Below are 27,952 nucleotides of genomic sequence, written 5' to 3'. Positions count from 1 at the left end.
AATAAAAAGTTTGCAATCAGCAATTTGGCCTAAAAAATCCAGGTGGATTGGTTACCGAAAACACGCAATTCTGTTTTTAGTCCTCAGTTTAATCCCACTCTTCATCATCATCATCAAAGTCGTCATCCTCAGAATCGTCATCACTGTTTTCTGCAGGGGAGATGGGAGGTGAAGGAGAAGAAGAAAAAAAGAGAGACAAATGCATTAATAAATCCCTAACTGCCCTGAATCCTTCAAAATCCTCTTTGCCAAAGTGGAGGAATTTGTAGGATTGAGGTTACATGGCAAAAGTGCGATACTGATTTCGAAGGCTGCACTTTGTCAATGTCTTGAGCTGGACCTTGTGTTGTTTATGCTCAGCCATGCATAAATATAGTACTGCTCCAGGATGTTACTGGCCAAGCCTCAACATATTGACAGTCACTGCCGCAGAATTTTGCAGGATTCAGGCAGTGGTCACCACTCCAAGGACCATATTCAAGAAAAAATGGAGGAATTTGCAGGATTGAGGCTATACGCTATTTTTCCATGAGGCCAATCGAAGGATTTTGCAGGATTGAGGCTACATCCTAGCAAAAAGGCCTAGGGAGTTGGGTACATAAAAAAAACTCCAATGATTGTTTTCTTCTGAATGAATCCATCTCGCGACATTTGATACCATCTCTATATTTACTTTATAAAGCAAGCTTTTTCTCTGTAGGTCCGTTGTAAAGGTAATTATAAATGTTCCCAGGTGCCTTAGAGGGCTTATCTCAATTCATATCCTGGACGAGTTCCGGACAAGTTGCAGACTTAGTTCGCAAGTTGTAGGATTCTCAACATTTTCCCTGCAATCTTCTCGCAATTTAGTTATCGATTTGGTGAGTCAAGCAGTTGCGAATGAAAATTTCCCCGGAACATGTCCGGGACAAATGCAGAGCTTTTTCTGGACAAAGTGAATGATTCTACCTGCAACTTGTCTGGAACTTGTTCCTGATATGAATCAAGACGGGCCCTAAGTTTCTGCTCACCAGGGTTGATGGCATTGCTTCTCATCTGCAGAGCGTTGAGCAGTGCAGCCCCTAGGCCATCCTGAGGTACGCTGGGGGCCACTTCTGCCTCACGATCGATATCCACCTGTTGATGATTGATGGAAATGATTTACCATCACAAGAGTCCTAAATATATCGCTTCAACCCATTAGCACCTATACTACATATTACATTGTGTATATTCAAAGCTGCACGTTGTGCTAAATGCATATTACAGCATGCTGTTAAATGCAGTCCTAAATATGCAGCTGAAATAAACATTGGAGAACCAGATGCATTTGAAAGACGGCTTAATAAACAAGCATTATAGAGGTTCTTTCAGCACTGAACAGTGAGTAAGCCTTGTGATTGATACATTTATGTATTAGCAATCTAATTTGGTAATCATTCAATCAACAATTGAATGACACATGATAACACTGGTTCTGCATTTTTTTTTACACGTTACACCTGAAGGCATCTCATTGTTCTGATGGGATAGACATACATGTAATTAGGCACTTTGTTCTGCCCTTGTCTTGGATTAAAGTAACAAAAGCTGACTTTAGGGAAAGCAAGGGGTGTATTGATATTTACTTTAATACAAACTGCCTTTTCGTACCTTTTTGAGGGCTTTTCCTCCCCTTATCTGATCCAGTAGCATGCCATGTCCACTGTTGGCTGGGGCTGGTCGGTCATTTGGATCCACACGGTTCAAGGCATTACCCCTGTGGATATCATCTAGGAGTCCTGTGCGTCCTCCCCCACCAATAGGGGGAGGGGGAGGGGGCGGCGCGGCTCCAACAGCTGGGGGTGGAGGGGGTGGAGGGGGTGGGGGTCCACCTCCGCCAGATCGCTGTGGGGGTGGAGGGGCTGCCGAAGGCCAGGACTGCATGCTGGGTGGACGCATAGGAGGGGCCATGGAGGGGGGTGTCGGGGGCAGAGCGCGCGAGGGTGGGGGTGGCGGTGGTGCCCACGAGATGAGTGTGGGAGAGGGGGTGCAGGACCACGGCTTGGGGGAGGTGGTGGGAGAGCACCACGGTTGCCTATTGGGGGAGGCGGAGGAGCAGAGCCACGAGATGGGGGCGGGGGTGGAGGGGCAGACATGCCTCGGGTTCGTTGCTCTTGAGGAATAAGAAAATACAAATGAAAACATTCACAGGGATGTTCAAATGAGTTGGGCTTTGACATTTAGCAGTACATGTATCTCTGAGATCTACATGTGCTGTGGCCTCGTGGTTAAGGGCACTGGATTCGTGGTCTGTGGGTTAAGCTGCAGGTTGTGGGTTCAAGTCCAGCCTGGGATCATGGTGCGTGTGCCCTTGGGCAAGGCACTTTGTCATTCATTGCTTCTCTCCACCCAGGAGTAAATGGGTACCTGTGAGGGCAGAGATGGTCATTGTAAATGAATTAGCTTCCTTGTGCTTAACAGGCTGCATCGAGCTGTATACTCCCCAGGAGGCTGAGATGGTATTGGGAATGTTTTATAGGCCCACTGATCAGGGGTAATAATAACGTAAAGCACTTAGTTAAAAGCGCTATATAACAAGCTGTTATTATTATTACAAGAAAAGTTTACACGCATGCAAGGTGCCCATTGTTATCTGCAACTTGAAGGCCAGAAAATACGCTACTGCAGGATGACATACATGCATTTATAAGAAAGGGGCACCACTATTTCAAACCCTTTCAATCGTCCATTGCAATGTGATTACAGAAAACAAAAGCTGCCTCAAACATGATCGCCTGTACTTGTGAAGAGTGGGTTCGCTGAAAAAAAAAAAGACCGTGATCTGACCTAATAAAAAACTGTTCAGATTATTTTTAAGGATAAATAGTTCCCCTTGGTTTGAGGCTTAATGTCCATTTTGTGCTACACCTTACTTCACAAGCTGTCTGAAGTAGTTTGAAGACCCTAACATTCGGCTTTTACTTACGAGCCACTGCATCTTTTATAGCATTGATTCCTCCATTTTGCCTCATAAAATTATTGATGATTTCCATGGTTTCCTTGTCCTGGAATTTGCTTCCGTCCACACCAAGGCTTTCAAACCAGCCCTGGACATCTTGGTCCATCTCTTCCAGCTGGGGGTCAAGGATTCAAAGGAAGTTTCACTAGTTTTTGTTCTAAACTCATTAGCCTTTTTGAAGTATGGCGGACACTAGGAGGATGCTATTTGGAGCAGTAAACTCTTTTGAATTTTCTCAATTTGTACTGCTTTAAATAGCGCCCTCCTACTGTGTCCGCCAGAAAAGGCTAATGTTGAACTCAATATACTGAATAGAAAAGGTAACGTCACACCCGGAACTGGTCACACGCTGCCAATGTGTACAAACAATCTAAACCTTTGGGGGGGGGGGGTGGCAAAACAAAAGATCAAAAAGTCCAATTAAAGAGAATGTACAACATTTGCTTTTGCTGCAATTTTCAGAAATAAATGGATTTGGAGGATAAGTATGTTATAGCAAATATTGTTAAACTGACTTGCTTCACGTTTTGGGTTCGGAGATGCTGGAAAATCCAAGAAAACCAACCATGTTTTTGTAGTCTGGTTCCCTGACCCCACGTAAGATGAAACGGAGCAATTTATAGACTTTGGAGGATTGCAAGGTCAGAGAATCAGTCTAGAAGGCTTGTACCCCTTCACAGGTGTGTAATCAATTGTAAAGAAAATGCGGAATAACTAAATATGAAAAATTAGGAGCACTTTTTGAAAAAAGTCAGTTTTCTCGAAGCTGGTCGACCGACCAGCGTTGGAAAAATACAAGTTTTCTTGAAAATATCAGATCACCAGGAGCCACGATTTTACATGATGCTTTCGACTGTCATTCCCTAAAAATCCAGTAAGATATTTCGTGATAATTTGATCATTTTTGATCTTTGCAAATGTTGTATCTTCCCTTTAACAGATAAAAAAAAAATCACAAATACAATAAAAAGAGACTCAAGTATAACTTACGTCTAAACCTTTTTCTGGGTCCCATCCACAGTGGGCGACATGACTGAAAAGAAAAAGATACATATTCGTTGTATTTGTGATTTACATTATCTTGAAATAATCTTGTTAAATTGCATTGAAAACCTTTATCAAACAAATCTGGAAACTGCATGTTTCAGGGGTTAAATTTGAGGAAAATGACAAATCCACGAAACATTCGGATGGGAATTTGGGAGCCACAGCTGCCAATGCGTGTAGGCTATTTTTTGCTTAAATGAAAGGCACAGCTAACAGGAGCATAGGGAACAAAGCCACAGATAGGCTGGGTTTCATTTGTCTGGGGAAAAATTTTTTACTTGCAAAAGAGCCTTTTTTATACAGCTTGGAGTCAGGGGCCTGTGTGGGCCTCCGATCTTTTGTTTTCAATTTCTGCAATTTGTTGCTTCACCCCAGCATGGAGGAAAGAATCTTCTCTTGCTGGCAGGTTGTATACGATGTCCTGCACTATCGATCCTGGGTATCCAGGGGTCCGTCGAAATTGTTCAGTTCAAGTTAAAGTGCCGTTATCCCACTTTTGACACCCGGCCGCACAGATTGTTCAGGCGTTAGTCAATGTTCGAACAAACTTTTATAACGGCGACACGTGCAGATCTGCTATTCAGTGTCTCTTATTTTTGTATTGCTGACAAACCTCCTTGCTAGGCCGACAATTTGGGGCTGATGATTAGAACTCGACGGATATAATGTGACGGCCCATGTCGGAATTTACAAGCCCCTGGGCAGTTAGGAACCAAAAAAAACCCCAAATGTTTAAAATACCACACTCTTAATACATCACAATGCACAGTACAATTCAAAATTAGTCGGTGTGTAACCTTCAATGCTTGAAACCAAAGCAATCCTCACACAAACGATACAGCTGTAACCCGTGGTATCTCACCAAATGCATTGTGACAGGTTACATAATACTTTCTTGGGTAGACAGAAATTTGTCCTTGTCCTTAATAACACCAAAACATGGAAAGAACCCTATTTTAAACAACACAAGTGTGTACATAAAATACACCAGAGAGGCAGAGACACAAATTGCTTTAGGCACAAGTAAAGAAATTCATTGTCTGGCAATTCAGCAATCAAGTACAGTTCAGTATGTGAAACTATTTGTGACATAAACACACAAAACAATTTAGGAACTAACCTGGTTATACATGTTGTTCAGCGCAACTCTTACTGCTACATCAGCTACGTCAACATATTTGTAGCTGGAAGCTAAATACAAAATAATAAAATGATTCTTAAATGAACGGTTCTGTAACATTAACATTATCTATGAGATAGGATAGCAAGTTCAATTCAGATCATCAGTGTTTATCGTTCCATCATGATTCAATTTACGTTGACTGCCAAACTTATCATTGTAAATCTCTAAGTTTGAATCATTAAAATGTCAAGATGTAGAAACTTCATTCACAGAAATGCAACAAATAATTGATGAACCATGCATTATAAGGATGAACTCCCATCTAAGTCACAAAATTAAAAATCAAAATAACTGAAGATAATAACTCACCCCTATATGGCTACTCAATCGGGCATCGGTTTGGTTTCAGAGGCCTGCTATTCAAACTACATCTTTTTGACCCCGATGCGGGCTATTAAATACCCGCTTTGGTTGGGTGATGGACTCTTCTATCCATTTGCCACTGGTCAAATATTAATTTAACCACTCCTTATTCATGGTATAATTTGAATATATACTTTTTGATTGCCTGGGTTGGTGATGGTGGGCTTTTGAGCGCTGCTGACAGCGGTTGGCTGGAAGAGAACTTCAGTTTTAGCTAAATGGCTTTGAAGCTTCTGGGAACTTGTTAATCATGAACTGCAGGTCAGCGCTTCCTGAATGAGAACAGTCGACTACTTCGTCTTGGCTGGTCGACGCAGGTCGAAGACGGAACTACATGTCGAAGCGGTAGCGGATGTTTACCCCCGAGTCTAGATCCTGCATGGCATACTTAATGATACAGGTAAAGTACAAGTTGAAGAGGACCGGTGCCAGGACTCAGCCTTGCTTCCAACCCGTTTGAGATCTCAAATGGGTCGGATTGGTCACCATTTGAGAGAATTATTGTCCAGTCATGCCATCATTGAAAGGGCCTGTTCGCGCAGTCTAAGTTCTGCGCGATACCTATATAGCTGTCGCACTGAGAATATCATATCGACCGTACTGCGCCATTGGCGAAATCTACACTGGGCTTCAGGTAAATTGGCTTCCGACACAATAATGAGCCTGTTCAGATTGATCCGGACAAAAAACTTCCCAGTGATGGAGGGCCATTTACGGTGTTCAGGGCACGGAAGGACTGTTTGTACTTGTTGGAGTCCGCGTGCTTTTGTACTTCTTCAGCCTGCCTGTCCCACCACTGATCTTCAGTCTCTTCTGAGCTTGTTCTACAATGCCTGAATTTGTCTGCCTTGGAGGTGGAGCTAGAGTCATTTTGCCACCTGGGGTGTACATGCCTTGATGTTTACGTCAACTGCTTCCTGAAATTTCCCTGTTGAAATGGTAGGGGTGTCTCAATCTGGCCTTCTTGAAGGATGCACTGATGGCTTTTGGACATTTGCACTGAGTAGGAGCAATGTGTAGCGAAAGGATTGATCTCACCAGTCTGTGGTCCATCCAGTAATCTGCACCACGCATTGTACGAGTGACTCGGAGTATAATACATCTTGGATATCTCTCTGCCTGACAATAATATAATCTATCAGGTGCTGCTGTTTGGATCTTGGTTGCATTCAGCCTGTTTTGTACTTGTCAGCTTGATGGAAGACAGTGTTGGTATAATGCTCAGCATGTGCTCAGCACAATTTGCCAGGAGGAGCAGACCATTGTTACATTTCCTCATAAAACTGCTCCTTCGCATCATCCGAGCTATGAGGGTGGGGGCATATATGGCGCTGACAATGATTACGTGGCTTGTCCTGCATGTTCAACTGGAAGCGAAGTTTTTACGTGGCGCTCGTTGACTCCAACTGGGAAGGAAGGAATGTCCTCCATCAGACTTGTCTTATATAATTATCAAACCCCACTCCATGGATTCATGCTTCATCAGTAGGTTTCCTCGTCACCAGAAAAAAAAAGGTGTAGCCAGCTCCAGTTTAATTCAGCATACCCTCATCAGGAAGCCTTGTTTCACTGAGTCCTGCAATATCGATACGAATCATACGATATAGGGCATCCATTGAACCGATGGTTGTTCCTCTTTCAGGTCTTCAAGTGGAATCCCTGTCTTACAACGTTCGGACGTCCAAGCTCCCAGGATGAGCTGTTTTGGTGTTCGAGTTTTCTTTGATATTCGACCGCATTTTGGATGATCTGCCAGCCGCGGTAAGCTGGGCAGATGAGTTGGGGCAGGCCCCCCCCCCCCCCCCCCCTCTTGATGGGGTGGGCGGTGTTGTCCCCAAAAAAGCTGTCCAGTTGCCCTGGGGCTGCCGTTTCCGCTGCCCCGAATACAAAGACGAACAATTACCCCTGATCCAATGTCCGCCTACGTGCAGTATTGTGACTTCTGCACAGTGCATTGCTGATCCGCCTTCCTGACAGTTGAAGCTTCCTGTCATTATCCTCCGATCAGTCAGCCGGATCGGTCTTCACATAATGTACATGTTATATTTGGAGGTGATCTAAATAAAGATCTTAGCCGGTCATCTCCAAATGCCGTTGTTTTAAATTTAATGATTATGGTTATTTGTACCGATCTTGAATTAGCACAAGTGCCGTATACATTTACTGATCCATATATCTAAAGTATATCAAGAATTGTTTAGTCTCTTCTACAATTGGAAAGAGCATTGTTTCATTTAATATTATAGATACATGTTATCACTTTTTCCCCGATCATGTTCCAGTTAAAATTGTTTTCTGGAGGAAAGCAAGTAAACCACAATTTTCAAAATATAAACATAATTTACAAACAAATCTGGAAAATATTTCTTTTAACAACATGGTTTTTTTAAATCTCACAAAATTATGAATTGTAAAGAGCATGTGAACGATTTCACCGATTTGTACAATGATGTTATGACCACATGTATTAATGTTTCTGAATGTATTCAGAAATCTAACCCTTCTGGTAAAGATACTTTACAGTCGGATAGTAGGAGCGATGAAAATAAGGTTTAGCATTTACGTTAGGAAACTTTGATGTGGCATCAACATTGGAAGGCATGTGTCCAACTGCATCATGGTATTGATGCAGATATGCACCGTATACCTGGAACCAGTTATAATAGGTCTTCAGGGATAATGATCAGAATTAAATGGAGAAAATGGCTGAAGTGATTGCTGGGAATAATACTAGAGATCTCTGGAGAGAACTTATTAGGATTAAAGGGCGAAATAATACCCCGAATTGTGTTGATGGCTAGATATAGTTCGTTTGAAGCAACAAAAGTGTTCAAACTCTAATGAAGGATACCGAACAACTAACCTGATGAAGTTTCAGCTAAGCTTCAGCTGTATATTCCGAGAAAAAATGCATTCTAGGATCTCAATTTCAAATCAAAAGTTACTGAATCATGTTATGAATTGTTTTGAATTGCAGCTATACGCGACGTCGCGCACTGATCCGACGAATTATAGCAACAGCGCGCGCGCCTGCGTCGTGCCAATGCTTGCGCGCGCTTCGCCGAATAACAAAACGAACTACTAATTTAAGGTGCGTCTTAAGACGCACCTTTGGAAGGGCCTTCTTTCGTTGATTACTTCAAAATGACAGCTTCCCAGAAAGAATAATTTCACAGGGAGTTTAGTTCCCTTACTATCTTTCAACCAAGTTTGTTTTTCGACAATAATTACGCCAGTTACTTTTCGGATGGCTGCCAATGATGGACTATAGCTTTAAAGATATAGTCCATCATTTGTAATTTGTGCATTTTGTTCGTTTGAAGTAACAAAGTGATCAAAATCTAATGAAGGATACTGAACAACTAACCTGATGAAGTTTCGGCTCAGCTTCAGCTGTATATTCCGAGAAAAACAGCATTCTAGGATCTCAATTTTAAATCAAAAGTTGCTGAATCATATTTTGAATTGTTTTGAATTGCAGCTATACGCGATGTCGCGCACTGATCCGACGAATTATAGCAACCGCGCGCGCCTGCGCGTCGTGCCAATGATTGCGCGCGCTGCGCCGAATAACAAAACGAACTACTAGTTTAAATTTTCCTACGGTGCGTCTTAAGACGCACCGTTGAAAGGCCTTCTTTCGTTGATTACTTCAAAATGATAGCTTGCCAGAAAGATTAATTTCACAGGGAGTTTAGTCCCCTTACTATCTTTCAACCAAGTATGTTTTTCAACAATAATACGCCAGTTACTTTTTCGGATGGCTGCAAATGATGGAATATAGCTTTAATAGGGATTCCGATATTGCAGCGGTTTTCATAGAAAATATGAAAATGTATATAACTGTGTTCCATCTGAAGAATATGTCAGTCTCATATACTTACTTTGTTTGCTTTAGGATACCTTTAACGGTATATTGTTTTATTAACCTGTTTAATTGCTTAGTTATTCAATAACACCCAAAACACTTGAATAACTTGAATATTTAGTATGATTTTCAACAAATACTTTATCGTATTTTTTTGGACAAATGTGGCAATAAACAGTTTGAGATCGGAAATTTGGCCTAAAAATCCAGGTATAGGTCGGTTACCGTAAACACACAATTTTGTTTTAGTCCTCAATTTACTCCCACTCTTCGTCATCATCATCAAAGTCGTCATCATCAGAATCGTCATCACTGTCTTCTGCATGGGAGATGGGAGGTGAAGAAAAGAAGAAGAAAATGCATTAGTTTCAGGAGAGGCACAATAAGTGAACCCCTACAAGCAGAGAAACAGACAGATCCGTTAAGGCCCCCCCCCCCCAAAGTCTCCGGTTTCTGGTATGCGCGCGCGTCGCCGTATAGCCATGGGCGTCGGCACAATTAAAACGTTTTTTTCCCAATGTATATAAGATGATGTCTCAAAAGCGCCAAACTCACTGGTTTGACTGGAATCCTGCTGCTGCACAATTTTAACGTGTTTTTTTGATGGGGTTACGATCGAGAATAAGCTTTATGTAGCCACTCTGGGCTCCCATACATTTTGCACTAAATTTAGTCGGCCTTCATTTGCAGTCATCAGCCGACATTTGATGAGGAAAAAAAGTCAAAAAAAAAAAAAAGCCGCGTCGCCGCACCACTTTGGGGGCAAGCTCCATACCAGAAACCGGAGACTTTTTTTTGGGGGGGGGGGGGTTAAGCGCCAGTGTTTTGACCAATCACAGCCATGATTAATGTCGGAACATGTGTGCAGAAAGGTACGACGACATGTCTGTTGTACAGCACAAACCTCCAAGTAGCTTTGACCCCGATGCCAAATTAGTTGCGGTGCACAATATTTTGAGAAATGAAAATATTAAGTATATAAAAAGATTCTATTGAAAACGTTAACAAAGAAATTCAAAGTTTTTATTGAAGTTATTGCAGTTTTGCAAAGTGTTTGTGTTTTTTTATACAAAGAAAGACAAAATATCCAAAGATGTTGATTTCCATTGTGAGAGAAACAGACTACCTCACAGGAGTGTGAGGCTAATATATGACTTGTATATAGGTTTGTATATTGGACGTGAGGTGTAGTAAACCTCACACAGTTAAGTGCCTTTTAAGTAAGCCTTCACACTCGTTACAAGTGTTATAATTGTATAAACGAAGTGGACCTCACAGGTGTGAGAGCGATCAGATCCTGTACATAATTTTATAAACGTTGCTTCTAGGTAATACGTGTGGTTTGGTGAGCCTCACACGTGTAGGTAAACAGGTTTAGAGTCAGACGCGGAGGGGGGGGGGGTAAAAAAAACCTCAGATCTGTCAAATTGTTTCATTTTTTAATAGAAATTCATTTAAAATAATGCGAACCCCCCCCCCCCCCTCCCGCTCTGACACCCAAACAAAAATATACTGGTAATAATGTCTGCCTGTGCACAAAATACGGACAGAGCCAGCTTTGTAAGTGGGTATTTGTACAGTATTCTGTAATGTAGTGTTAATAATCGTCGGACTTGAATAGCGACCCAATTGAAAGTATGGTACGAGCCCCCCCCCCCCCCACCCCACCTATTGATTTTCGGAGGCCAAGTGTCCAGAGAAAAACCCTGTCTACATTTTAAAAAATTTGCTGATGAAACCCCCCTCCCCTGCAAAAATATCCTGGATCCGTCCCTAAGAGTAACCTACGTAATGACATGCCATGACGCACAAGGCATTAGGGAGGGAACAGTGACATGGTTATCACATTTTCCAGAACTCCGACGGTAAATTTGCGACAGTACTTTTTCCTTCTGTCATTTAGTGAATCAACATTACAGATGTCATGTGCATTGTTGTAAGACGTGTACTTATTTCCCAATATTACTATAGACACGCCTTTTTGTTTTTGTAAAGCTATAAACTTATACAGTCCACAGCATTCCATAAACGTACCTTGCGATACGTCAGACAATCAGACGATTTCCGTGGACAACGGGAGTTGCGGTTTGAACCGTCCGGAAAATTGCCTGTGATGATGAACTGACGACGAGTTTAAGATCCAATCATTGCCAAGCTCGGCACGAGGGAGGGGGGGGGGGATACAATAATTAATGTCGTTTCACATTGATGTATATAAAAATGTCGCTTCATGTTTAAAGTATACCAAAAAAATGACAAGTATAATATCCTCCTGGCCTTGATGTGTAGTCTTCTCCATATCCCTTCTAAAAAATATCCTCCCATAGCCATGGTATTTTTCCCCTCAATTACCGGTATTCCCTCTAAAAGAGTATCCTCTCAACGATGATGGTTAGTCTTCCCCGCATTAAATTGATTGCGGAAACATGAAAGCTTTGTATTCCTATATATCGACTTGACACCATCCCAAAATCGCGACAGCCATCGCGACAGCCTCAAGCTCATCTTTACCTTAACTTAACTAAAGATCCTTAATTCTCCTTTTCGTTTAATTCGTTATAAGGCTGTTTGATAATTCAAGTATCCATGAGTTCGATGATTAAGCGATAAATAGTAAAAAATTATACAAATACCAAATCGGTGCGAAGAAAAACATTCTCATTCATTGTTGTTGATTCTTTTGTTGTTACCTCCGTGTCTTTAAACTTTTGTATCCCCCTTGTGCTGAGCTTCGCAATGGTTGGTCGTCAACTCATCAACGGGCACTAATTTCCGAACGGCTTAAATTAAACCCCCTTTAATTGTCCACGGAAATCGTCTGATCGTCTGACGTATCGCAATGTACGTTTAGGGAATGCTGTAGACTCTAGGATTAGAGCTTTAAGAACATTACCCATATAAACATATTTTTCAAGGTTTTTAACATGGAACAATTTCTCAATGATTGCAGGATTGAGGATTCTGAACAAAGTCCCCGTAATTTTTCGCAATGGGACAAAAAGCAGAGCTGCTTCCATGTAGACAAAGTAGAGAGGTTCAAAAGTATACCCTCTCTAAAAGCAGAAAAGAAAAAAATTGACCTGTACGACATGTTCAGTCGGCTTTTCTGGTAGCAGCAAAAGCAGAAAGGTAGCAGAAAAGCAGAAAGTAGAAAATCCATTTAGCAAAACGTTCAATCTGTATTTCTGGTTGCAGAAAAGCAGTTGTCCATTTTTGAACCTCTGTAGGCTAGACAAAGATAATGATTCTGCACCAAATTTGTCCCTGATATGAACCGAGAAGGGCCCACCGTGAAAACATGCATTACCAGAGTGGATGACACAGTTTCTGATCCGTAGAGCATTGAGCAGTGAAGCCCCTAGGTCATCCTGAGAAACGCTGGGGGCCACTTCTGCCTCCCGGTCGGACATATCCACCTACAACAAGCACAAGCATGTCGATGATTGATATGTTACCATCACGAGAGTGCTAATATCGGCCTACCACTTTAATATATACTACATGACATAGCATTGTATATAAAAGCTGCTTATTGTGCCAACTGCCGATTAAAGCATATTGTACAGTCCTAAATATGCAGCTAATAAACACTGGAGAACCAAATGTACTACTAATATTGAAAGACAGCTTAACAAACGAGCGTTATAGAAGCTCTTTCAGCAACAGTGAGTATAAGCCTTATGATTGACGATGTATGTGAGCAATATAATTGTTTAGTCATTTAACCAACCATGATAACACAGATTCTGAATTTCATGTTACACCTGAAGGCATGTTATTGTTCCTCTGTGATGGACATAATTATTATACACTTTTGTTATTGTTTTTTGTCATTGTCTTGGAACAACAACCGACTTTAGGCCAAAAAAAAAAGTCTCCAGTTTCTGGTATGCGCGCGCGTCGCCGTAGCCATGCACGTCGTCAAATTTTTTTTTTTTTTCAATGTAAGGTGATGTCTCAAACCACCAAACTCACTGGTTTGACTGGAATCCTGCTGCTGCACAATCGTGTTTTAGATGGAGTTTCGATCGAGTATAAGCTTTATGTGGCCTCTCTGGACTCCCATGCATTTTGCACTAAATTTAGTCTGGCACCATTAATTGCAGTCATCGGCCGACATTTGAATAAAAAAAGTAAAGAAAAAAAAAGCCGCGTCTCCGCACCACTTTTGGGGCAACATCCATACCAGAAACCAGAGACTTTTTGGGCCTTATTGATATCTACTGAAAAAAACTGGAATTTTCTTACCTTTTTGAGGACTTTTCCTCCCCTTATCTGATCCAGAAGCGCTCCACGTCCACTGCTGGCTGGGGCTGGTCGGTCATCTGGATCCACACGCTTAAAGGCAACACCCTTGTGGATGTCATCTATGAGTCCCATACGGCCTCTTCCCCCTTCCACTCTGATGGGGGGAGGGGGCGGAGCGGCTCCAACAGCTGGCAGTGGCGGTGGTGGAGAGGTTAGAGGTCCACCCCCTTGAGATGGGGTCGGGAGTGGAGGAGCCGGGGCTGCCATTGGCCGGGAGTGCATGCTGGGTGGGGCCATGGAAGGGGGCGTCGGGGGCAGAGCGCGCGAGGGTGGGGTCGGTGCCCCACGGCGGGATGAGGGTGGGAGTTTGGGTGCTGGACCATGGCTTGGGGGAGGTGGTAGGAGAGCAACACGGTTGCCTGGTGGGGGAGGCGGAGCAGCAGTGCCAGGAGACGGGGGCGGGGGTGGAGGGGCAGGCATTCTTGACCTCTCTTGAGGAATAGGAAAAACAAAAGAAAGCATTTACCACAGATTTGAGGTCTACAAGAAAAGTTACACATGTAAGGTTCCTATTTGTTATAAGCAACTTAAAGCAAGGCCTGAAAACACGTTACTTTACAGGAGCACAGGTCTGCATTTATAAAAAGGGGCAGCACCATTCCAAACCCTTTGAATCATCTCACAGAATTAGCAAACATTTTCAGAGCATCCAGTGCAGTACACACTGATTTGAGAAAACCAAAAACCTGCCTCACACTCCATCACTGCATTTAATAGTGAAGTGGGGTTAACTGCCATCTTAGCTAAATATAATAATTGTTTAGATTATTTTCAAGGGAAAGTAGTTTCCCTTGGTTCAGCCTTAAAGTCAATTTTGTGCTACACCATACTTCGTGAACTGTCTGAAGTTGTTTGAAAACTCATACTTTATGCATTTACTTACGAGACATTCTATCTTTAATAGCATTTATTCCTCCATGTTCATCTACAAACTTATTGATGAATTCCACGTTTTTCTCGTCCAGGATTTGGCTTTCATCTAGACCGAGGTTTTCCAACCAGTTCTGGAGGTCTGGGTCATCACTTTATACTGGGGGTCAAAAATTCAAAGCAACATTCACTAACGTTTGTTCTAGACCCATTAACCTTTTTGAAGTATGGCAGGTGTCACCCCCTTCTAAATATCTTTTTCGGAGCTAGGCCTATATGAATCTTTCTGCCAAGTTCGGTGCTTTGGACCAGTCGTTCACGATCTTGTCAAAAATGTGATCTAGCCACTTGACTGACGCACTTATCCAATTTTGTTGTTCCTTTTGTTATATTTTCAATGTAATTGGGTTGAAATTGGGTATTCATATGGCTATATGGCGAAACACTGTGGACACATCACTATTTGAAGCGACCCTGTGTGATGTCACACTTCTTTGCATAAAAACAAAGCCAAGCCGAGTACGGTGCACTCTCTAGACTGGGTGAGCCAACGGCCTGTGCAGCTCATTTTAAGGTTCACAATGAAGTGACGTACACAAGGTGACATTCAAAATGAAATTGGGCAGAAACTGTTCGATTTTACCTTTTCAGGAATGCATCAGTGTGTCAGTGTGTTGGTTTCTTTGTCTGTTTGTCTGTTGCATCGGCTCAGTGACGGGAAAGACAGTGACAGGAATGCCAAAAACAAACGTGACCTTTTTTTGTTTTGGCGGCAAAATAAAAGATCAAAAAGTCAATTAATGGTGAAAAAAAAATCACAAATATAAAAAAAAAAAACTCAAGTTCTACTTACATCCAAACCCGTTTCTGGGGCCCATCCACAATGGGCGACATGACTAAAGAGAAAAAGAAGTAATATATACATCTACATTATTTTGTCGGATTTGTGATTTACATTTGAAATAATCTTACAATTTTATGGAAAATGTTATCAAACACTTATCTTGAAATTGCATGTTTATGTCACAGATTTGGGCATTTGTGCACTGGTTTGAGCATGTGACTGCACATACATGAAGTGTCTATGCATGAGCACCAGGCACACACTGGCAGTGTGTTAGAGGGTCCAACTTAAAGCCCGGTGTCCATATCGAAATTAAGCTTACGCAGACTGCGCAGACAATACGCAGAACCGTCAGCACCGATCGTCTATCTGCCACGTAGTTTGCGTCTGTCTGAGTTGTCGGCGACTCTTTCGGATAAAATGTTTCCATATGTCTGCGTTGCAGTTTGGGTCCTGTTTGCCTTTCCCAGTGAGTTTCTTAGGCCAATGATGGAAACTAGGCTTAATTAATTACTCGCCCTTTCTAACCGTTCATTGGGCACTAATTGTGCACATAATCGATAAATTCCATCAGTTAGCAGAGCCACTTACGTAAAATTAATGGGCGTAGAAATGTCAGCCTTGTTGAGCCTTGCTTTCTTCCCTTTTTCTTTCTTATTTTCCTTCTTACTTGTGATGGTGGTGGTGTTAATTGTCGGAGATGGCTGGATGTTAACTGCACAAAGGATTGAATCAAATTGCGAGGAAGTGTTTTCAACAATCGCGACATGGTTTCTGGCTGTGGGGTGGCGTTTCAAACCAGCCCACGCAATGAAATCACATTACGTTATCAGAACTCCAGACAATGCAGTTATTAAGGAATAATTCTTGTAGTACAACTTATTGTAATTGTACCGATGGAACTGTGAACGAGGATCCATCAGTGATGAACCCCACTGATAATACGATAGCAACTTTGAGCCCTCAATCCTGATTGGTCGATCCATGGCAACAACAGTGTACTATTATCCAATATAGCATACGGTCCATATTGCACTCAGCCTATGGTGCTTTTTTGTTCATTTTAACCAACGATGGTTAAATTTACCGAAGTCTAATCAGCGTTGGGTAAAATGACTAATTTTAACCAACTGTTGTTTACCAGGTCAACAGCCCAACAGTTGGTTAAAATAATACCCAACGATGAACCACGACGTTTGAGAAGTTTACCCACGACGTTTGAAAACTTTAACCGCACTCTCAAAACGCTGGTTTAAATTTGGTTGGTTAAAAAAGTTGGCTAAAATTGTAACCAACATTTTCCAATTTTGCCCAACGTTTACGCTACATAACATTGCAACTATCGCTCTTGATCACTGACGTCTTGGTCCAAGACCAACTCACTCCCTCGCCCCGAGTTGGGAGTTCGTTGGTGCGGTTTTGGACCTACATGCAGTTGTATATTGTTAGGACGATGTAAGTATATAACCAGTTACCACACAAAATTCGTCATTTCCTTAAACAGTGATAAAAAAAATACAAATAATCGTACCATAGACAAAGGACACATGATCAAACAAAATTATACCAGCATCACGCAGACACTTAAATAAAAGGTTTCTCGTATAAACCAAATTCATGGAGAACAATTTTTTTTCATCCTGTCACACAAAGGGACGAATTGACCTAACACCGTATTGCTTGGAAAGTGCGATGTTAATTAACATCGCTGTATGGGGTCGGGTTGACGAGGCCAAACCGACCCGAGACATTTATTTTATAAACGGAATCCGAACCGAAACCGAACAGGACTACCTAAAACCGACCCGACCCGACCCGACAACAATTCAAAGAAAACCGACCAAAACCGACCCGAAACCGAACCGACCCGAAAAAAACCCGAATATCTGGCTTCGGCAAATATGTCTGCTTTTTGCGCTTGAACTGACCCGCTTCGCGTATCGAGACAGACCGCAAACCATTTTTAGTCGCACCGGACGCAGTGACTCTGCACTAAATAGTGCACCATGTAAATTTCAATTCTGTTTCGGTTCATTTCGGTTTATTTCGTGTTTTTCCAAAATGGCTTAGCCGACCCGACCCGACCCGACCCGAAAATCGCAAACGCAAAACCGAAACCGACCCCATCCGACTAAAAAGATGGACAAACCGACCGGTTGGTTTGGGGCCGGGTCGGTTTCGGGTCGGGAGTTTGCACATTAGCCATTAGCCAAGCGATCGCATAAGCGCGATCTTGGCATTCTTTTAGTTGCATCTTGCTAAAAAGAGCTTGGAATAAGAAACTCACTTTGGGTTGGCACTGGAGGGGCATGTTTGGGTCGATTCCGGACTGCTGCTTCTGGAGCGCGGCGTTTTTTTGTGCCTGAAATTGACAAGATAACTTGCATTTTACTCAATAACATAATTAAATGTATTCATTATTGTACAAATACTTACTGCTTCGAAGGGTATAGTAAAACTAGCCTCCGGAGGTGATCCACTTTAGTGGTGAATTCTATTTTTCCCTTGCAAAAGCATCGGGAAAATCGAATGCTCCATGGATCACTGAGCTGAGGCTGGTTTAACTGTACCACGAGTTAATGTTTGTTTTATAACACCTCACCCACAGATTCTACTTGATTTAATGAGATTAATTTAATTAAATGTAATTATTTCTATTTCAATACGAAATTATTCGAAAATAAATTTGATTTTTTCCAAACCACCCCTTCTGAAATGTTTGAACCAGGCTCTGCATTTCACACATTGATTCACACCCGTATGCATTTTATACATTGATCTGTTCTAGTGGTTACGGTTCATGACTCATGATTAAAGGGCAGGAGCTCAAATCAAGCTATTGGCGTGTCCTTGGGCAAGCCACTTTACTCCAACTTGCCTCTCCCCACCAAGGAGTGGGTGCCGGTCAGCATAAAATGGGAGGCAACTAAGATGGACTGCCATCCCACCCATGGGAATATAAGTATTTCAATCTTTTCGAGCTATAAAGAAAACCGGAGATAAACGCAACCTTGATGGGTCACTTGACTCGTGACAGACTTTACCTTTTGACCCAGCCGGCCTTCCAAGGGCAACATATGGAGAGTTGGAGGAGACCACTTGAACAGTCATGTGGTTGCTAAGGCAAAGCGTCTGCCGTTATTAAGGAAAGCTAAATCCGATTCAAACTTAGTATAGCAGAGCAGTGAAATTCATACACCACAAAAATGGCATTTTGAACGTTGTGTTTTTCAGAAAATATGCTCAGTATGATTGAAATGTTAAATTATAACGGAAGAAGAAATTCTAAACTTCATGTAATTGAAAAAAAATCGCCGTCATCAATGCCGAAATGTCAATACTGTTTACTGGTATAGCTGACCTTCAAGTCTGGAAGAAATCGTTCGAAAACTTTGCCAAATCTATGTATTTAATATTTATATCAATTTCTAAGAATTTCTCCAAATTGTTATTTCACGAGTAGTTGAACCCTTCCGAATTTCAGCTTAATCTGTTGTTGCAAAAGCTAGTGTTACAACTACACTCTAAAAACTGAAGTGTTAAATCCAACTTTATAAATGATAAGCTCAACACTTGCATGGTGTTCAGTCAGTGACCACACTTTAAAAGTTGATTCAACACTTTCCAAAGTGTTACGAATTCCAACACTTTTAGAAAGTTACAAAAGTGTCAGTCTCTTTTGCAACACTTTTCCAAGTGTTAAAAAAAGTGTTGGGATCTAGCACTTTAAAAATGTTAGAAAAGTATACGAAAGTGTTGTATCTGACCCTTTTAAAATGTTAAAACAACTATTCAGTTACCCCTTTACCCATTGCCAGGTGTTTATATCCAAACCTTTGAAACTGTTGAAACAACTTTTTGTTACCCTTTAAATGTGTTACTTTAAGCTATTGTAATGTCAAAAAACTCATCCTTCAAATGCACGCAAAAAGACCAATAAAAACAGAGAATGTCATTGATAGTAAGGGCTCCAATATGGCGTTGCGTTCTTCATAACTTTTTGTCCTACATCGACCAACATCGCCGTCCATCCCGATATAACCAGTTGAGTGATTTTTTTTTATACTGAGATATTATCGTAGGAACGCTGCATATTTTTATGTTAATACTGCTTTTACATCGTACGAAATTGACGGATAATTTAAGACCCTACACCTAACAGAGAAGTGTTGCTATACATGTACGTACGTTCTACGTGCATTTGATTTGCGTGATGTATCGATACATAGCCCTTATATGGAAATTCATGTACACATTACTGAGATTGTAAAGATTAAAGAGTGGTCATGCTTCTGTCGATTGTAAAATACGTACTTAAACATGTATCGATACATCACGCAAATCAAATGCACGTATGTACATGTACGTATACGTACAATGTATAGTGATACCCATCTGTTAGGACTAAGGTCTAAAATTCTCCGTCAATTTCGTACGATATAAAAGTAGTATTAACATCAAAATGTGCAGTGTTCCTATGATAACATCTCAGTATAAAAAATCTCACATGTACTCAACTGGTTAAATCATGATGGTCGGCGATGTTGGTCGATAGAGCTTGGACGGAAAATGATCTAGTGCTGAACTCAGTGTCCAATCAAATTGCCCAGTCGCCTAATACATTATTGCGAGAATAAGAGCTGGAATAACCTTTTGCAACATTTGAAATGTTGTTTTGGTAGTAATAACACTTCGAAAATGTTAAACTTCAACACTTCAGTTTTTACAGTGTACAACTATCTCCATGGAAAATTTCGACGAGGATTTTCTGCCGACCCAACCCACGTGCATTGTTCAGCAAAGCGCCTTAGGCGCTACGGTTGACCGATTTCGGCCAAGCAACACACTAACGTATGGAAGATTAGCATATTTGGCGCGGGTCTCGGTATCGACCAATGGAAGCCGGCAAAAAGGGCGATATTTATCAATTAATAACTCGTGAAGGAGGCTTTTCTCCAAATGGATAGGAACCTAATTAATATTCGTGAGGCTTGAAAAGATTGAAAGATATTGCAAACGCCAGTGTTACAACTTTCAAAAATGTACGTAGCCAGGCCTATTTTTCCTATTTCAACGAAAAGTAATAAACATATCACAATTTTTAGCACATACTTGGATCATTATAAGGGGAAATAAATCCTGCAAGTTGCATGAAGATACGGTCTTCCAAACTGGAGAAATTAATTTTCAAAGATTGCACTTGCCAACGAGAACATGTCTGTGTTCATGAAGTTTCATTCAAAATAAAGTGTTACGTAACCTTTATAGAAATCGCCCTTCGCAACCACATGACTGTGAAGAGTCTCATGAATGCATTGCCAAAGGTACATGGGACTCACTTTAAGACGCTATTTACCACTTTGTTGAAAATAGAATCAGTCATACACACGCGAGCCAGTATGGGCATACGGTTTACCCTCCCACTTCATTGAGCTCTCGCAAATCAGACATCGTCTTCATCTAGAGATGGTTCACTCACCTCCTTCACGCTTACGCTTGGCCCTTAGCTTAACTTCGATGGCACTGCAAAAATCACCGGCTTCAGCATCACCAGCAAAGTTGAGGGCGGCCCAACATGTCTGTATACACAGGGTGCACATAATTATGGGTACGCGAAGAAATAAAACCAACAGTAAAAAACAAACAAACTAACTAGAGCTTTGTGCCTGTCACACATGAAAACAAAGATATATTCTGCATCCATTTTCCCCCTCCCTAAAAACCGGACTATGAATTCTAAATTTTCTTTTCAAAAAGAATTTGAATGTAGCATGTTGTCTTCGTGAGATATGGCGATATTTAAATCTTCAAACATCCATATAAAGTCACAGAATGATGTCATTATAACCAAGAATGATTATGAATAGCAAAGTAAATAAATTTCAGAGGTTAAGGGGTAGCAAAATACCTCAATCTGGACCCTTCATTTACAAAAAGACCCACATGAGGGAAACATGCTGTTTTCACCAAAGTAGTCTCGAAAAATTTATCATTAAAAGATGGAATTACTACAGATGTCATTGCCCCCATAACATGCATCTTGAACACCCTGACGTTCTCATAAGTAATTCTTCAACTGAAAATGAAATATAAACCCGACAACCAAGCAACCGTATTGACTTAAAAAACAATATCTATTTATTTATATATTCTTTTTGCTTGTCCTTAAATGTATGAAAAAGTCTTTGTTTTTGATCTGATTTTTCTTTCTTTCTTTTTCTTCGTTTTCTTCTATCCCAAATCCCGTAGACTTTGCACAGAATTTTTTTACAAGCCACTTTTGACATTTTAAATTCTCAAATCTTGATCAAACTAAACGTAAACAAAGGCCGTCATCATAAATGAGTGACGTCATCATACAGGTGCATTTGCAATGGCCTTGGAGAACTACAAGGCCAATTAGGTTTAAACATTGCATGTATATAGAAGGGATGTGTTATACAAAAATGACGCCATAACTCACGAACGTAACATGATTATTTTAAAAAGAATTTGCATATGCAAAAGCAATGTGATTAATGTGTGTGTCATGACGTCATCAAACTCGATCGACTCCAAACTTGGAAGTTAGATAATGTTATTAATATGCAAAATCGTATTTAACGTCATGATGACGTCATCGGTAGATTTTTTTAATGATTTCTTTTGTATTTTAAGAATATGTACGTGCATTGTAAGTATGTGCATTGAAAAGTGCCGTCAAAATGACGTCATCATGGGTCATGCACGCCAGCACAGAAGTGCATTTTCAAAGTTCTAGAATGAGTTAAAATTCAACCAGATATGGTTGAAGTTTTGCATATACATAAACAGGGATGGGTTATGCATGAAAAAGAAATAACGTAGTCTTGGAGGATAAAACAACCAAAATTATAAAATCATAGATGGCAGATGTAACAGGGACAGAAAAAACGTACACCCAAGTTTTATAGAATGACCATCACCTTATAGCCACAAGCACTGCCAATGTTAAAATATTCCAAGTGTTTTTAATGTAACCGGGGAGAGCGATATGAATTAGTTTAAATGTGGCACTCTCCTCACAACCGAGTGGTTCCACTATATAATTTGGGTGGAGCGAAGTCTTTTGGATGTCTCATTTTGGATAACAACACAATTAAATTGATTTCGAATATATGAGACAATGTATTTACAAATTTATATCTGGTGTTAACAAAGGAATTAGTGTATAAAGAACTTTGGTATAAAGAGAACTTGGGTATATAAAAGAACGACAGTCAATAGGAAATGGAAGCTGTCTAGATCTATCCAATGATCTGAAATCACAAACAATCAATCACTAATGATTTATGGGAAAACTTTCAGATCAAAGTACATTATTAAAGACATCATTAAATTCAAAGTAATTTGGGGAAACACTGTTTTCCTTATTTTTAAATCAAAGAATACTTTTATAAATACATTAGTAAGTGAACAGATGTTGCATAAAAAGATTATGGCATAAAAAGACTCAGGCATAAAAAGTTAAATAACACACAAGGGATTTACTCACCACTTGGGATGACCTACGTTCATGCCTTCCTCTCCGTGCTCGATGTTAAAATCGAAAAATCAGCAGCAAAATTGAAGGAAATAATGCAGAAAACTGCAGTGCCGGCAACGCCAGATATAAAATTATATTGCTGCTACAACAGGGAGTCGCACCCAAAATGTGCAGTAATAAAAGTGGAGTGTGCAATGCTCGCTATAAAATGCTGGTCGCAAAGCAGGAGCAGGAGCTGGAAGATGTCAACTCAAAGTAGAGTTGGAACGGAATCAACGATATTTAGGACCTAGCCCTACAGGAAAACTATACCGAAACGCCAGGAATGCCAGGAATCTAACTTAAACAAAGCGCGTTGGAATGTAAACCTCGCCTGCTCGCTACGCCCTTTGCACAGTTTAAAAAGTAGCGGGCTGGGTGGCGCGCGCTGTGCTAAAAAAGTTTAGTTGGCCGCAAGAGGGCGCTAGGCAAAAAGATGATCGATCGTAACGCAACGCTCATGGCTGGCAAAGTGACATGCAAGTAATTTACTAAAGTTATGACATGTGATGCACAATGGAGTAGGGAACCTGTCGGGTAAAAGTGTGTACGAAATCCCGACCTGGTTACATTAAGTTAAGAGATTATTTGTTACTTAGTAGAGCATTAATACACTCACGTCTGTTTCAAAAGTGTGGAAGAAAGGCTGGCCATCTGCGACAATGTACTTGAACTGCTTGTACAATTCCTGTTCCCAAAGCTTCATTCCGTTCTAAAACAGAAATTAGAGCTAAACTAGAAGTCAGTTAAATGTTAAGCCAAACAAAGAACAAATCAGAGACATTTTGAAAGACCTGCAGGTCATATGTGCATATTTCAAAGGGCAGAGGGCGTGTCCCGCTACTCCCGCATCCCCTTCCCCGAAGAAAACGCTAGAAGAAAAAATCAACTTGGTAAAAAATGAGTAAAGTAACTGATTCATTTTCTGGAGTCCAACTCAGGTCGAGTCCTCATTTCTTCGATTAGTCCAGCTCAGCTAAGAAAACTTGCTTGGTATTATCGGACCTAAAGCTTTCTCCCGTGCGAACCCGAGTTTTTAGGATCAAGGCTTACACATTATAGGAAGACAATTTTCCCAAACTAAGGCTCTTCCCTAGACGATAGACCACAGCGACCTTAAGTTAAGGGCGCGGATCCGTTTTGGAGGAAATATTCCACCGATTGTGACTGATAGTTAACTCTCTGCTGATTGCACATTAAACATGTAACAAAGCTTGACACCTCAAAACAGAATTGCCGGTACAAGCAAATACATTTTATTCAACAATAAATCAATAAATGCACGGTAATTGGCATCAGCAATGTGCAACAGCATCATCGATGTACAACTAAGCAATGCAACAGCATAGCTAAGCAATGTACAACAGTACAGCTGATATTCGCAACGCATCAACCATGCAAGCTAGCATCAGCTACGTACAGCTAATTAAAGCCTTACATATGCAACCAGCTATGCCAGAGTACAGATCACACAACTTAATTGTACAAACCGCGCATAAGCATTGCACAAACGAAGAGCAAACTAATTAACCTACTTCCTGTCTACGTCTGCTCACATTCTGCAGTTCAACTCACGCATACAGCGCTCAACGCATCAGGTGACGTCTGCCTGCCATGCATACTTGTCTACGCGCCTAGCCCAACCAATGCCAAGCACGTGCAGCTCCAATGGAAGCTAAGCTCCGCTCAGTCACAATTAATGCATGCAATGAAAATACGTTCAGAATAAGCTGGCCCTAAGTCTTTCCGCCACGGTGCAAGCACTTTTCTTCATAATACCAGTTATGCGTCTTCTCTAACAAAAGAGAAGATATATAACCGACTAGACTAGCATAAACTTACCACAATATCGTAGACTCTGATGAAGTATGAGCGTAGGTTGTTGTCCTTGACAAAGCATGCCACTCCACAGCATTTCTTGCTCCAGCTGTTGGGAGGCTGGGCCAAAAATACCTGCACCACAGCTGTTGCCAAAGTCTATGTTTCAAGTAAAAAAATGAAAGGGACAAAATACTTTTTAAATTAGGTTAACTCAAACAATAACCGTTAGTGGCATCAACTATATGCTTTTATCTGTGCACATTGCGTCGCATAATAAACCCCATGTTGGTGAACAAAAGCTCTGATTTCCCAAACGATTGTCGGTATAGGGAAGAAAACTTTAACTTTTAGGAAAAACTGTGAAAAAATAAAAAGTCACGCACAGATCTTGAAAAGACGAAAACAAAACCCAGTTGTTTACTTCTGACGCGGCGGACATTTTGTGGCATACGCATACGTATTTCCAGCCGTAGGCCTATTTTCTCCTTCTTGCAGGTACATACCACCGTCCTTCGTGTGAACACAGCACGTCCGCAGCATACGATACACTGGCGGAACATGTGCGACTGGAATCACGATTTTTGAGAGTCAATATTTGGATCCACAAAATTTGTTTTCGTCAGAATAAAATACGATGGTTGTGTGGACGTTTATACTCTACTTTTAAATGATAATTGCAAGTAATAGTTTTGTAGCCCAATTGGGCCCTATCCAGGGCGTATATAGTGTCACAGGGGTTCCCCAGTATAAAAATTGTGGTTTGACCGATGACTTTTCGAGAAATTCTCACCCAAAGAAGACGACCCCTAAAACGAGTGATGTTTCCCAAAGTGGAAAAGTAGCCATCTTGAAAAAGGACCCCTCCACATCGTGGCTAAATATCGCCACTTTAATTTCGGACCCAATTCCATGCAAAATGCTTGGAATTGGAAGCCTCAAGTCCAGACGAGAGGAGCCTTGCCATATCTTTTTAGTTTTCCAATTCCATGGCTCTCAGAACTCTCTAATAATATAGAATAATGTTTATTAAACTTGTATTCATGAGCTCGGTGGACGGATTTTGGGCCTGCATGTTTACTGGGGTGTAACAACAGCTGGTAATTCTCACACGATTTCAACATCGTTTGCAATAAATTCATAACTCGCGTCTTGTACACCAAATCTGAAATATTTAACCCTCCTATTTCATATTCGTTCTCATCCATACAATAGATCAAACTGTGCTGACATTTTTTAATCCCCAGCCTATCCATATCCATATCATAATTTCTATCAATGTGACCTTTTCATAATTCTTAAAGAAAAGTGTGCGGTAAGTGTATCAGCGAAAAGGAATGGGAGGGGGTTATGGCCACGCCCCCTCCTATACAGGTTTTTCCTGTCTGGCGGGCACCTTCCACCACTGAAAATGTCTGGCAGTGGCCATTCATGATACCTGAGACTAGGCCCAACATTTTCCATTAGGTTTCATGGGGTTAACTCACCAGCTGATCTAGCTCAATTTTGGGGCCCCTTTCTCATGGCCCTTCTGACCACACCCACCACAGTGTGCCCGGCAGACGTCCATTTCTGTACATTGGTATGCATGTGGATCATCGCTATATGCATGAAAATTGGTTAACTTTCCAGCTAGGCTGACCCCCCACCACTGGCTTCCTGTCTATAAAGACTACCATTACACTACAAAAATGGACTTTTCAAATACGTTCAATCTGTTTTTCTGCTATTCTAATTGTAGTAGAAAAGCAGACCGTTTTCCGACTCTTTTCTCCCTCTGTGTGGAGATTGCTAAGAATTGATGTGACTCGCGCACGGAACCGCAAAACAGGATGTCGTATTTTCTTCCAAAGTGGGCCCATACTGCTCACATTATGAAACAAAATCTTAAATAAACCAAAAAGACTTGAAAGTGACTGCAAAAATCATTTCAGAATTGACAGTCATTTGCAAAACGGTCATTTCTAAATAGCAAAAATGCTGTCCTAAACCGCACTTCTACCACAGAAAGGCATTTTTGAACAGTTAAAATGTGGCGAATCGACCGGCAGCCGCTCGTTACTGTTGAGTTGACAGATCATTTTCTCCACCCCCCCCCCATTTACCTCCTGAAAATATCGGTCACTTTACCCTTTAAATTCCCATTACCGACTAAAACAGAACTCACCAAACACCTGCTTCCAAGAAGGTTAACTACTTGGTCATTTTCAGATTTGCTGAGTAGTTTCGAAGGGACATTTACGTCCGCTGGCTTACTTCGTTGCCCAGGAGGATTCGCCATTTTTGAGGAACACTACCGCGAATTTTCAGAATTTACTAAGTAGGTGGAGTCATTAACCGAGTTCAAAGTGCCAGACCTGTGAAAATGGAACCAGCCAATGTGGAAACACTAAGAAATCAGTACGGAGACAGGGAATTGGACTCATGTACGCGATTATTTTTAGCTTTGTAAAAATTCCAGCACTCAAAAGTTGAACTTTGATAATTTGACAAGTACTTGTAAACAAAAACAAATGTGAGATTGCTCGATATGAATCATGACAAAATACCAAATAATTGCCTGGAGTTTTACTCAAGCTGGAGAAATTCAAATTATTTCACGTCTGAAAATAGTCCGAGTCTGATGGTTACTCGGAGTCATTACTCTGCAAATCGCCTTTTTCATGGTCATGATCTGGCGATATTAATCGTGAGATCCAACCTCTTCCCGGGTACAATCTATGCGCCATGTTGGTTCCCACCATATGCCTTGAGCAATCTTAGCCCCTGGTGTTTTCATTTAATTTCAATATCTCACGATTTGGTAGGTTTAGGCCTAAATAAGGACTGCATCACAGTCATGTGGTTAACGCGCGACGCGTTGTTTTCAATTGTGAAGAATCAAATTTTCAGAATAACTCCTTTCAAAGATATGAGATTTCGACGTCGCGTTAACTAGAATCTGTAATGTTCGCTCGTACCACCCCCCCCCCCCCCTGCAAACAGGAGGCTGGGATACTCTGATGAATTCACGCTCTGATTGGTTGTATTTTGCGTGACTTTTGACCTGCGCGTCATCATGGTCATGACTCTGCAAGGTTTGAAACGGTCGTTAAGACTGATTCATTACTCTTTTTATTCCAGTTTAG

The 27,952-nt window shown here is 41.1% G+C and overlaps 1 pseudogene; it reads right to left on the bottom strand.

Annotated features, from left to right (window-relative positions):
* On the bottom strand, nucleotides 1-27,126 carry LOC119736871 (annotated as a pseudogene).
* Nucleotides 27,127-27,952: the final 826 nt, after the last annotated feature.

Source organism: Patiria miniata, unplaced genomic scaffold, assembly GCF_015706575.1.
Source record: "Patiria miniata isolate m_02_andy unplaced genomic scaffold, ASM1570657v1 HiC_scaffold_3, whole genome shotgun sequence".
In the NCBI taxonomy this organism is placed as follows: Eukaryota; Metazoa; Echinodermata; class Asteroidea; order Valvatida; family Asterinidae; genus Patiria; species Patiria miniata.
The sequence above is the reverse complement of the archived record's forward strand: the minus strand, read 5'-3'. Positions and strand labels throughout refer to the sequence as shown.